Consider the following 12,036-nt stretch of genomic DNA (forward strand, 5'->3'; position numbering starts at 1 on the left):
AAATAAACAACCTGATTAAAAAATTGGCAGAGGACTTGAATAGATATTTTTCCAAAGAAGATACATGAAAAGATGCTCAACGTCACTAATCATCAGGGAAATGCAAATAAAGACCACAAGGAGATACTACTTCACACCTGTCAGAATGGCTATTGTTAAAAGAAAAGAAAGAAAGAAAGAAAGAACAAATATTGGTGAGAATGTGGAAAAAAAGGGAACCTTAGTGCACTGTTGATGGAGATTTAAATTGGTGCAGCCACTATGGAAGACAGTACAGAGGTTTGTCAAAAAACTGAAAATAGAACTAATATATGATCCAGCAATTTCACCTGTGGGTATTTACTGAAAGAAAACAAAAATATTAACTTGAAAGATATATGCACTCCAATGTTCATTGTAGCATTATTTACAATAGCCAAGATATGGAAGCAACCTGTGTCCATCAATAGATGAATGGATAAAGGAGATGTGGTATACATGTTATAATGACAGATTACTCAGCTGTAAAAAAATTAAACCTTTCCATTTGCAACAACATGGATGGATTGAGAAGATATTATGCTTAGTGAAATAAGTCAGACAGAGAAAGATGAAATACCACATGATCTTACTTACAGGTGGAATCTAAAAAACAAAACAAATAAATAAAACAAAATGAAAACAGACTCAAAGATACAGAGAACAAATGGTGTTTGCCAGAAGGGAGTGGGGTTGTGAAGTCAGTGAAATAGGTGAAGGGGGTTAAGGGGTATAAACCTCCAGTTATATAATAAATAAGTAATGGGAATGTAATACACAGCATAAGGAGTATGGTCAATAACATTGTAATAACTTTGTATGGGGGCAGATGGTTACTAGGCTTATTATGGTGATCTTTTCATAATGTATGCAAATGTCAAATCATTATGTAGCACACCTGAAACTAACATAATATTGTATGTCAACTATATTTCAATTTAAAAAAGAAAAAATAGAATAGATACTACAGATTTTGCTCAATTCTAAGAAGGAATCATAGGATTCTGTAATGAAAAAAATAACTCAGGTGAACTAATACAGATAGCAAAGTAGGGGGAAAGTTTTCCTAATCTAAGGGTGAGGACTCAGTCTAGATCTAGGACATTTGGGTGTGGTTAAGCGAAGACTTCTAGGATGTTCCTGAGGTCAGAAAGAGTATCGTGTGTTCAAAACACTCAATTTCCATATCTAGGACCAAGCAAACAAGGATCATATGGGGTAGAACTTTGCTTGAATGCATGAATGATATCACAGAATCTGTCTTTGCAAATAGCCACAGGGTGGCAACAAGAGGAAAAAGAAGAACTATATCTTATTACCAAGATATATACTATTGAAATATATTATACGATATTATTATATGTAGATACAAACTGGATAAAGAAGCCCTGGATAATATCCGAACACTATTCCAAAGGGAAAAATTTTTTTTCTCACTCTTGTAAGCTTTCAACTCAGAGAATTCTACCTGCTTTGCTTATTTCATCATGCAACTTAACACCACATATGTTAGTCACTTCCTATGTGTCCAATCTACTATGTGGATAAATAGGATCCCCAGCAACCAGGAAGTACATGAATAATCTCTGTGAAGCTCTTACTCACAATGCATTAGTGATTTGAATACTAATTAGTATTTGTAAAGTAGGAGGAGAAATAGGAGTTAAGTGTTGGTTGATTTTCTACCTGATAGTAACAAACATATCACAATATTATTGCAAAGAAGAGCATCCTACTGTCCTTTCATCTTGCCAATTTAAAGAAAATGAGTCTTTACCTCAATCTACTTGGAAAGATTTGAAACAGATAAGGATAATTAAAACATGGTCTTCAAAAGGCATAAAAATAATAGTGAAACCTATGCTTCCACTCCTAAAATCTTTTCTACTTGTCACACCCACATACACGAGGACTTATTTTTTTAACATATTTATTGGAGTATAATTGCTTTACAATGGTGTGTTAGTTTCTGCTGTATAACAACGTGAATCAGCTATACATAAACATATGTCCCCATATCTCCTCCCTCTTGCATCTCCCTCCCCCCTCCCCCATCTCACCCCTCTAGGTGGACACAAAGCACCAAGCTGATCTCCCTGTGCTATGTGGCTGCTTCCCACTAGCTATCTGTTTTACAGTTGGTAGTGTATATATGTCCATGCCACTCTCTCACTTCGTCCCAGCTTAACCTTTCCCCTCCCCATGTCCTCAAGTCCATTCTCTACGTCTGTGTCTTCATTCCTGTTCTGCCCCTAGGTTCTTTAGAACATTTTTTTTTAATTCCATATATATGTGTGTTAGCATACTGTATGTTTTTCTCTTTCTGACTTACTTCACTCTGTATGACAGTCTCTAGGTCCATCCACCTCACTACAAATAACTCAATTTCGTTTCTTTTTATGGCTGAGTAATATTGCATTGTATATATGTGCCACATCTTCTTTATCCATTCATCTGTCGATGGACACTTAGGTTGCTTCCATGTCCTGACTATCGTAAATAGAGCTGCAATGAACATTGTGGTACATGACTCTTTTTGAATTATGGTTTTCTCAGGATATATGCCCAGTAGTGGGATTGCTGGGTTGTATGGCAGTTCTATTTTTAGTTTTTTAAGGAACCTCCATACTGTTCTCCATAGTGGCTATATCAATTTACATTCCCACCAACAGTGCAAGAGTGTTCCCACAAGCACTTATTGAATAGATTCAGCTGGATATCCACAGTTCAAACTTGTTCAAAATGTTAGTCATCATCTTACCCCCAACTCAAAAGGTATACCATGGAACTCTCCATCTCTCCCTCTAAATCCCTCTTCTGCATTTTCTATCTTCATATTCAGCACAAACACTGACTCACTTTCCTAATTCAGAAATCTGGGAGTCATCTTATCTCTTCAACTTTTGCCATGACCATAAAAAAAATCTCCCCCCTTCCTATTGATTCTACCTCCTAAATTATATTTAAATCCCATATCTTCTTCATCTCCACTGCCACCACTCCAAACCATTATCACAACTTTCAGATTCCTGTAATAGCCTCTTAATTTCCTCCTGACTCAACTTTTGCTCTTCTCCAATTTATTTGGTATGTATTGGTTCCAATCAATCCTTAAAAAATGCAGATCTCATTGCCTCTCTCCTCAGTTTAAAATTCATCATTGTTCCCTATGATATTTTGGATTAAACACAACACTTTTAGTTTCGTCTCTAAACATATAGTACAACATATAATAAATACTTTGTTGAATGAGTTAATGTATTCACAAATACCAACATTCTAACCCTGAACAATGAAAATATTCTAAGTGTATTAGCTGGGATATAAATTCAGCTGCATGTGACAGGGACAAAAAGCATTAATGGCACAAACCACAAAAAAGAGTAGATTTCTCTCTCAAGTAAAAGTCTGAGCTAGTATGGTGGCTCTGCTCCCTGAAAATGTGGGGGGCCTGGACCCCTTTTTACTCTCTTTTTACTAAGGAGTTGCCTTTGTCCATGTAGCACAAGATGGTATACCACCATGTGTATAATCCAACCTCTGGGAAGGGGGAAAAAGGAAGGGGAGAGCAGATACTGACCCTTTGACAATATGACCAGGAAGTTGTCCACATAATTTCTACTCACATTTCAAGGGAAACCATATCCACACATAGCTGCAAAGGAGGCTGGAGAATGTAGATTTTATTCTGGGCAGGCTTATACCCAGGTAACAGTTGAGGGTTCTTTGACTATGGATGAAAGGGAGAATGGATACTGGGGGACAACAGTCAGTGTGTAGTGAAACCAATGAAATAATTTACATATTGAGAGCAATGTAAAAATATGGTTTAAAAACTTCAATAAATCAGACTTCCATTTCCCAGTAAGACATGGAAAGTCCTGTCAGGGTAACACTCCTACTGCAACAACTAGGAAAGACCAAATAAATTTTTTTTAAATCATATTTTTAAAAACTCAGTGAACTACAAAAGCAATGAAGACTATGCTAGTCTACTCAGGCTGCCATAACAAAATACTTTAGACAGGGTGGCTTAAGCAACAGAAATGTATTTCCTCACAGTTTTAGAAGGTAGAAGTCCAAGATCAAGTTGCCATTCATCAGGTCATGATCAGGTTCAGGGGAGGTCCTTCTTCCTGTCTTACAGATAGCTGCCTTCTTGCCGTGTGCTCCCATGGCCTTTCCTTGGTGCATGCTCATGAAGAGATAGAGAGCAAGCTCTCCAGTGTCTCTTCCTATAAGGGCACTAATCTCAGCATGAGGGCCCACCCTCATTATGTCATCTAACCCTAATTACCTCCCCAAAGCCCATCTCCAGATACTATAACACTGAAGCTTAGGGTGTCAACACATGGATTTTGTGGGGGATATAAACTTTCATTCAATAACAAGGTCTACTACTCATTCCCAGATGAGCTGTCAGTCACCAGCTGTTCTTTCCTTGGAGGCATTTGTTGATCCTGGGTTCAGAATGAAGGTCTGGCTTGGCCAAAAGGAGAGCCTCTGCTCAGGGACAAGATAAACCAGTAAGCTTTTAGTGGTCATGTGGGCTGGAGTAACACATTGGAGACTTGAGGGGCCTCAAAGCACAGTGAATTCTGGAGCCAAGTGGGACACTGGGGAGTTAGGCTTCTAAAAAGCAAGGTGAAATCTCCTGCAGTTTTACATACTTGAGAAAAAAAGATCAGCCAGGGGAGAAGTCCTGTCTCAAGCACAGGATGATTTCCACATGAAGATATTTGAGTGAGGCACTGTCTTCATCCAAGAGTGATTCTTGGGGAAGGACCAAGCTATGTTCTGCTAGTGTATAATACTCAAGGCAAGAGGAGAAGTACCTCCATCTTCAAAGAAGAGTCTTGGTAGTATACTCCAGCAGCCCCTGCACAATGAAAGTTAGAAAATAACTGATAAAATCTTCAGAGAGCTAAAATAAAATTACTTCCAACCTACAATTCTATATTCAGTGAAAATACCTTTTAACAGTGGTGGTGGGACTTCTCTGGTGGTCTAGTGGTTAAGACTTCATGCTTCCAGTGCAGGGGGTGTGGGTTCGATCCCTGGTTGGGGAACTAAGATCCCACATGCTGCACAGTGCAGCCAATCAATCAATCAATCAGTAAATAAATAAATAAATATAAAAAACAGTGATGGTGAAATAAGTATATTTCAGACAAACAAAATTAAGGGAATTTGTTGGTAGAAAGTTTTCTCTAAAAGTAAAATTTTAAAGTGTCTTCAGGCAGAGGGAAAATGATCCCAAACAGAACATGAAAATGGAGGAGGAAATGAAGAACACCAGAAAGGGAAACTAAATTGGTAAATATAAATGAGCATTAATTGTACAAAACAATAATCATAATGTCACATGAGGTTTACATTATATTGGGTTGCCCAAAACTTTCCTTTGGTTTTTAAGTAAATATAAAAGACACATTTTTCATTTTCTCCAAGAACTTTACTGAACAAACAGCATATTCACCGTTTTGTTCCAGTAACTTCTGCCATTTTTTAGGCAACTTCATAATTCCATCTTCCCAAAACTTTTTATCTTTTGAGCAAAGAACCGTTCCAGGTGCCTTTCCCAGGCTTCCAGGGAATCGAATTTTTTTTCCATTAAGAGAATTTTGTAAAGGCTGAAATAAATGGAAATCCGAAGGTGCAATGTCTGGTGAATATGGCAGATGAATCAGAACTTCCCAGTTGTAACTGTTTTTGCCTGGTCATCAAAGAAACATGGTCTTGCGTTATCCTGATGGAAGATTATGTGTTTTCTGTTGACTAATTCTGGACGCTTTTCGTCGAGTGCTGCTTTCAGTTGGTCTAATTGGGGGCAGTACTTGGAATTAATTGTTTGGTTTTCCGAAAGGAGCTCATAATAGAGGACTCTCTTCCAATCCCACCATATACACAACATCACCTTTTTTGGATGAAGACCAACCATTGGTGTAGTTGGTGATGGTTCATTTTGTTTGCTCTATGATTTCTTCTGTTCCACATTATTGTACAGCACCCATTTTTCATCGCCCGTCACAATTTGTTTTAAAAACAGAACATTTCCGTTACGTTTCAGTAGAGAAATACGGTCTCTACTGCACGCGGAAATACGGTCAAGAAGGTTTTTTTCACTTAACTTATGTGGAACCCAAACATCAAAGCGATTAACATAACCAAGATGGTGCAAATGATTTTCAGGGCTTGTTGGATATTTTAAGCATGTTGACTATCTCTCGCATGGTATAACGTTGATTGTTTGCAATTAATGTCTCGATTTGATTGCTATCATCTTCAACTGGTCTATCCGACTGTGGAGCATTGTCCAGCAAGGAATCCCCAGCACAAAACTTCGCAAACCACTTTTGACATGTTCGATCAGTCACAGCACTTTCTCCATACACTGCTCAAATCTCTTTTTGCATTTCAATTATGTTTTTACCTTTCTTGAAATAATAAAGCATAATATGCCGAATATGTTGCTTTTTTTCTTCCATCTTCAATATTAAAATGGCTAACAAAAATTCACCAATTTTGATAAGTTTTTTTCCATTACAAATAATTGTAACTACTTTAGGATTTTTTTTTATATTATGCTAAATCTTTTTTTTGAATTTTTATTTTTTTTATACAGCATGTTCTTATTGGTTATCTTTTTTATACATATTAGTGTATACATGTCAATCCCAATCTCCGAATTCATTCCCCACCCTCCCCCTGCCGCTTTCCCCCCTTGGTGTCCATACATTTGTTCTCTACATCTGTTTCTCTATTTCTGCCTTGCAAACCAGTTCATCTGCACCATTTGTCTAGATTCCACATTTATGCATTAATATACGATATTTGCTTTCCTCTTTCTTACTTCACTTTGTATGAGTCTCTAGGTCCATCCACGTTTCTAAAAATGACCCAATTTCATTCCTTTTTATGGCTGAGTAATATTCCATTGTATACATGTACCACATCTTCTTTATCCATTCGTCTGTCTTGATAAGTTTTTTTTTTAATGCATGCTGATATGACAGCTGTCACAATACAATCTAACAAAATTGTTTTGAATGAAGTTAAAGACAACTAAGCACTACTAGAGCCATCTTACAGAAAAAACTGAATGAGCTTTTTGGCCAACCCAATATGTAGAACAATAATGCAAAGTGAGAGATAGGTAATAGTAAAAGTAACAATTTGTATTAATCTATTGTAAGAGAAGGATGTGGGTTGTATATCTAGGAGAACTGTTATATGAATAGTTAATGATAGATAATTACAAGAAAATAGAAGGGATAAATGAAATAATAATTTTAAAAGTTTAATTAGTCCTAAAGAAGGAAAGAAAAATGAGAAAAGTAACAAAACAGCCTGAAGAGAAAATAAATAGCAACAGGATATATATAAATCCAACTATATCGCTAATTATATTAACTATATACACCAATGAACTAAATACACCAAGTAAAGGTTTATGGTTGTCAGACTGGATTAAAAAACAACAACAATATTGTGCTTAAAGTGTCACACTTTAAATATAAAGATACAGGAATGCTGACAGTAAAAAACAACAAAAAAATACACTATGCAAACACTAAACAAAACAAAGGTAGTATATGTATAGTAAAGTCAGACAAGTAGAATTAATGCAAAAAGAATTACCAGACTTGCAGACATAATGTAAAAAGAATTATAATTATGAAATGTCATAATTGTAAAAGGGCCAATTTAGAAGGAAGCTATTTACAATCCTAAATTTGTATGTACTCCATAACAGAGCTTCAAATGAACAGAATGAAAAGAAGCAATGAACAGATCCATACCCTTAATGAAAAACTTTAGCATACTTCATTTAATAGCACATAAGATAGTCTAACAAAAAAATCTGTAAAAACAATACACAATTGACCAGCTTGATCTAACTGGCTTATATAGAATACTGCATCAAACAGTTACAGAATTCACCTTTTCAAGTGCACATGGATTTTTTACCAAAATCTTGAAGAAAGACTCAACAAATTTGAAAAAAAATGAAGTCAATCACAGTGTGTTTTCTTTACACAATAGAATCAAGATAGAAATCAATAACAAAAATATAACTAGAATAATGCCAACTGCTTGGTAATTAAACACTTTAACACCAGTAAATTTGACAATTTGGGTGAAATAGATAAATTCCTAAATATATATATAACTTACCAAAACTGTCAGAAATATAAAATCTGAATAGCTCAATATCTATTAAACATATCTATTATTTAAAAATCTCTCCCAAAGAAAACTCTAGGCTCACATGGTTTCACTGGTAAATTCTTACCTAAATTTAAGGGAAAAAAATAAAACATGAATCTTGCACAATCTCTTCCAGAAAACAAAGAGACAACTGTTTTTCTAATGCAATTTTCATGAGAGCAGTATAACCAGAATTCCAAAATCTGACAAGGACATTACAAGAAAGAGAATTAACAGACCAATCTCTCATAAACACAGATGAAAAATCTTTAACAAAATATAGACAATTGAATCTAGTGATACATAAATTGAGCTTATTCTAGGAATGCAAGATTGGCTGCTTAACATTTAAAAATTAACCCAACCACATTAACATAAAAAAGGAAAAAGATTATATGAACATCTTGATAGATGCAGCAAAACAATTTGACAAAATTTATCTCTCCCTCATGTATTACACACACACACATATATATATATATATATATATATACGTATATGTATATATACGTATATATATACACAAAGCCTTCACAAATTGGGAATAAAAGGCAACTTTCTTTTTTTTTTTTTTTGGCGGTACGCGGGCCTCTCACTGCTGTGGCCTCTCCCGTTGCGGAGCACAGGCTCCGGACACGCAGGCCCAGCGGCCATGGCTCACAGGCCCAGCCACTCCGCGGCGTGTGGGATCCTCCCGAAAGTCCCCTGCGTTGGCAGGCAGACTCTCAATCACAGCGCCACCAGGGAAGCCTAAAAGGCAACTTTCTTAAACAATTAAAGAATAATACAAAACAAAAAACAGCAAACATCATACCCAATGGTAAAAAATTGAACACTTTCCTTCTAAGACTGGGAATGATACAAAGATGCCAGCTCTTACTACTTATAACTGATATTTTACTGGAGGTCCCAGCCATTGCAATATATTAAATGTGTATGTATGGATTTGAAAAGAAGAAAAAAATGTTGTCACTATTTGTAGATAGCATGATTATATGCCAGAAAATCCAAAAGAATCTATAAACTATGTGAACTAATAATTGAATCTGCAATGTTCCTGGATAAAAGGTCTTTATTTAAAAATCATTTGTATTTCTATATCATTTGCAAATAGAAAGTTACATTCTAGAATATACTATTTATAATAGTATCAATATATCAATGACACAATATAAATATCACAAAATATTTGCATTGCCCCAACACTGAAAACTATAAAAATCCTTAAGAGAAACTACATACTTAAATAAATTTAGAAATAAACTTTTGGGACTATCCCTGGTGGTCCAATGGCTAAGGCTCCATTCTCCCAGTGCAGGGGGCCCGAGTTCCATCCCTGGTCAGGGAACTAGATCCCACATGCTGCAACTAACAGTTCGCATGTCACAACTAAAAGATCCTGCATGCCGCAACTAAGACCCAGTGCAGCCAAATAAATAAATATTTTTAAAAAATAAATAAACTTTTAACATTCAGAAAGCTCAATATTGTAAAGATGTCAATTCTTCCCAAATTAATCTGTAAATTAACACTATTCCAATCAAAAACCTAGCAGGATTTTTTTGGAGAAGCCGACAAAGCTGGTTCTAAAATTCATATGGAAATGCAAAGGGCCAAGGATATATAAAATAGATAACTACTAAGGACATACTGTATAGCACATGGAATTCTAATGGCGTCTATGGGAAAAGAATCTAAAAAAGAGTGGATATATGTATAACTGATTCACTTTGTTGTACACCTGAAACTAACACAACATTGTAAATCAATTATACTCCAATAAAATTAAAAAAAAATTAACTAGCATACTATACTAAAAAAAAAAAAAAAAAGACCAAGATATCTAAAGAAACTGAAGAAGAAGAGCAAAGCTGGAAGATTGATTCTACCTGAGAACAAAACCCATCATAAAGCTATAGTAATGAGGACCTCATGGGATTGATATAAAATTATATGAACTACCAGTGACTACATTAGAAGGCCTATAAACGAATGGTCATCTGATTCATGACAAAGGCAACAATGCAGTGGGTGAAAGAATAGTATTTTCAGTAAATGTTGCTGGATTAATTGGATATGTGAATAATACATATATACATATGTACCCCTTCCTATACCATTACCTAACAATTAATTGCAGATGGATTGCTGACGGATCACTAAATGTGAAAATAAAATGATACAGCTTTTAGAGGAGAACATAGGAAGACATCTTCATGACCTTGCAATAGGTAGAGATTTCTTAAAGACATAAAGGGCACTAACACAGAGAAAAAAATCCCCATATGTATATCTAACAAAGGAGTGATATCTAGAATATGTACAAACTTTTACTAATCAATAAGAAGAAGACAACACAAGAGAAAACAGAAAAAAACTTTTTGAACAGACACTTCAGAAGAGGCTATCCAAATATCCTAACCCCGTGTGAAAAGGTACTTCAACCTCATTAGCCATCAGGGACTTCTAAATTAAACCACAGTGAGATTATCACTACACAGCTACCAGCATTTGGAATTCTTATACATTGTTAGGTTTGTAAATTGGTATAACATTTTGGACTACTATTAGGCAGTATCTACCCAAACTAAAAAAGGGTACATAAAATAGGATTTCATTTACATGAAGCATACAGAGGCAGGCCTGTGCCATGCTGTTAGAAGTCAGGATGATGGTTACCCTCGTGGAGGAGGGCACAAGTGCTTGCTAGGAATACCAAGGAGTATTTTGAGGCAGGGAATTGCTGTCTCTTGATCTGGATGCTGCTCACATGAATGCTTCTAGTTGTGAAATTTCATTAGGGTTTTCCCTTACGATATGAAAAACTAGTATAGGTATATTCGTCTCCAATAAAAAGTTTAAAGTACACTAACAACTCATTTTTAGCGAGACGTTAGACTACAAGGTAGAGACTGAAGAACACTACTAATTTTCACCTTATAGTAATACTGTTCCAAAGAAGTTATCTTTTCAACTCATCTTATGGTCTTAGCACACCCTAGGACCTGCTGTGGGAGGCTGAGACAGGGGAGGTGGTGGGAATCCTTCTTCCCAATCAGATTTATTTCTATAGCCTATATGTTATTCGCAAGTTCAGTTCTCGCTTGCCCATAGTTCTAAGTGCCCTCTTTTTCCTCTCTGCTTCTAAAAACAAATATAACTTTTGCCTAAAATAGTAGGAGAAAACTGCCTATGTATTCTAGGTCCTAGAAAACAGGCCCTATTCTGACAGAGCATCAGTTCCACAATTCATTTTTCACATAATTACATAATTCAGACTCATTACCTAACAATACTCATATTTTAACTATCTTTTTCTGTATGTTTTATTCCAGAGCAACGAGTTTTCTACCTCCCCTACAACCATTTCGCTTAGGGCAGATGTCTCAAAGGTTTCTCTTCACATTATAAACTACTAAGAAAGGAAAGGGCTTTGAGGCTTTGTGAATAATATGCACTGAGAACCTTCTAGCATAGTGGTCATTCACTGCACATTCAACAATTAGTTTTTGAGGGCCCTTAGGGGAACAGGCAATGATCTGGGCACTGGAGATACAATGGAATAATGGTCAAGTGTGCAGGTTCTGAATTTAGGTAGCCTGGGTTCAAATTTCAGCTATATAATTTACTACCTATGTAAAAACAATCTACTAATTCTACTATTTTTATGACTCAGTTTACTCATTTATGAAATAGGGATACTAGTAATCTCTCTCTCTTGGCCTTGTTAGGAAAGTTAAATGGCATATTATGTGAAAATCACTTAGCACCATCCTTGGCATGTGATAAGCGCTCTGTACATCAGCT

This window comes from Mesoplodon bidens (genome assembly GCF_964165515.1).
Source record: "Mesoplodon bidens genome assembly, chromosome: 1".
NCBI classification, from domain to species: Eukaryota; Metazoa; Chordata; class Mammalia; order Artiodactyla; family Ziphiidae; genus Mesoplodon; species Mesoplodon bidens.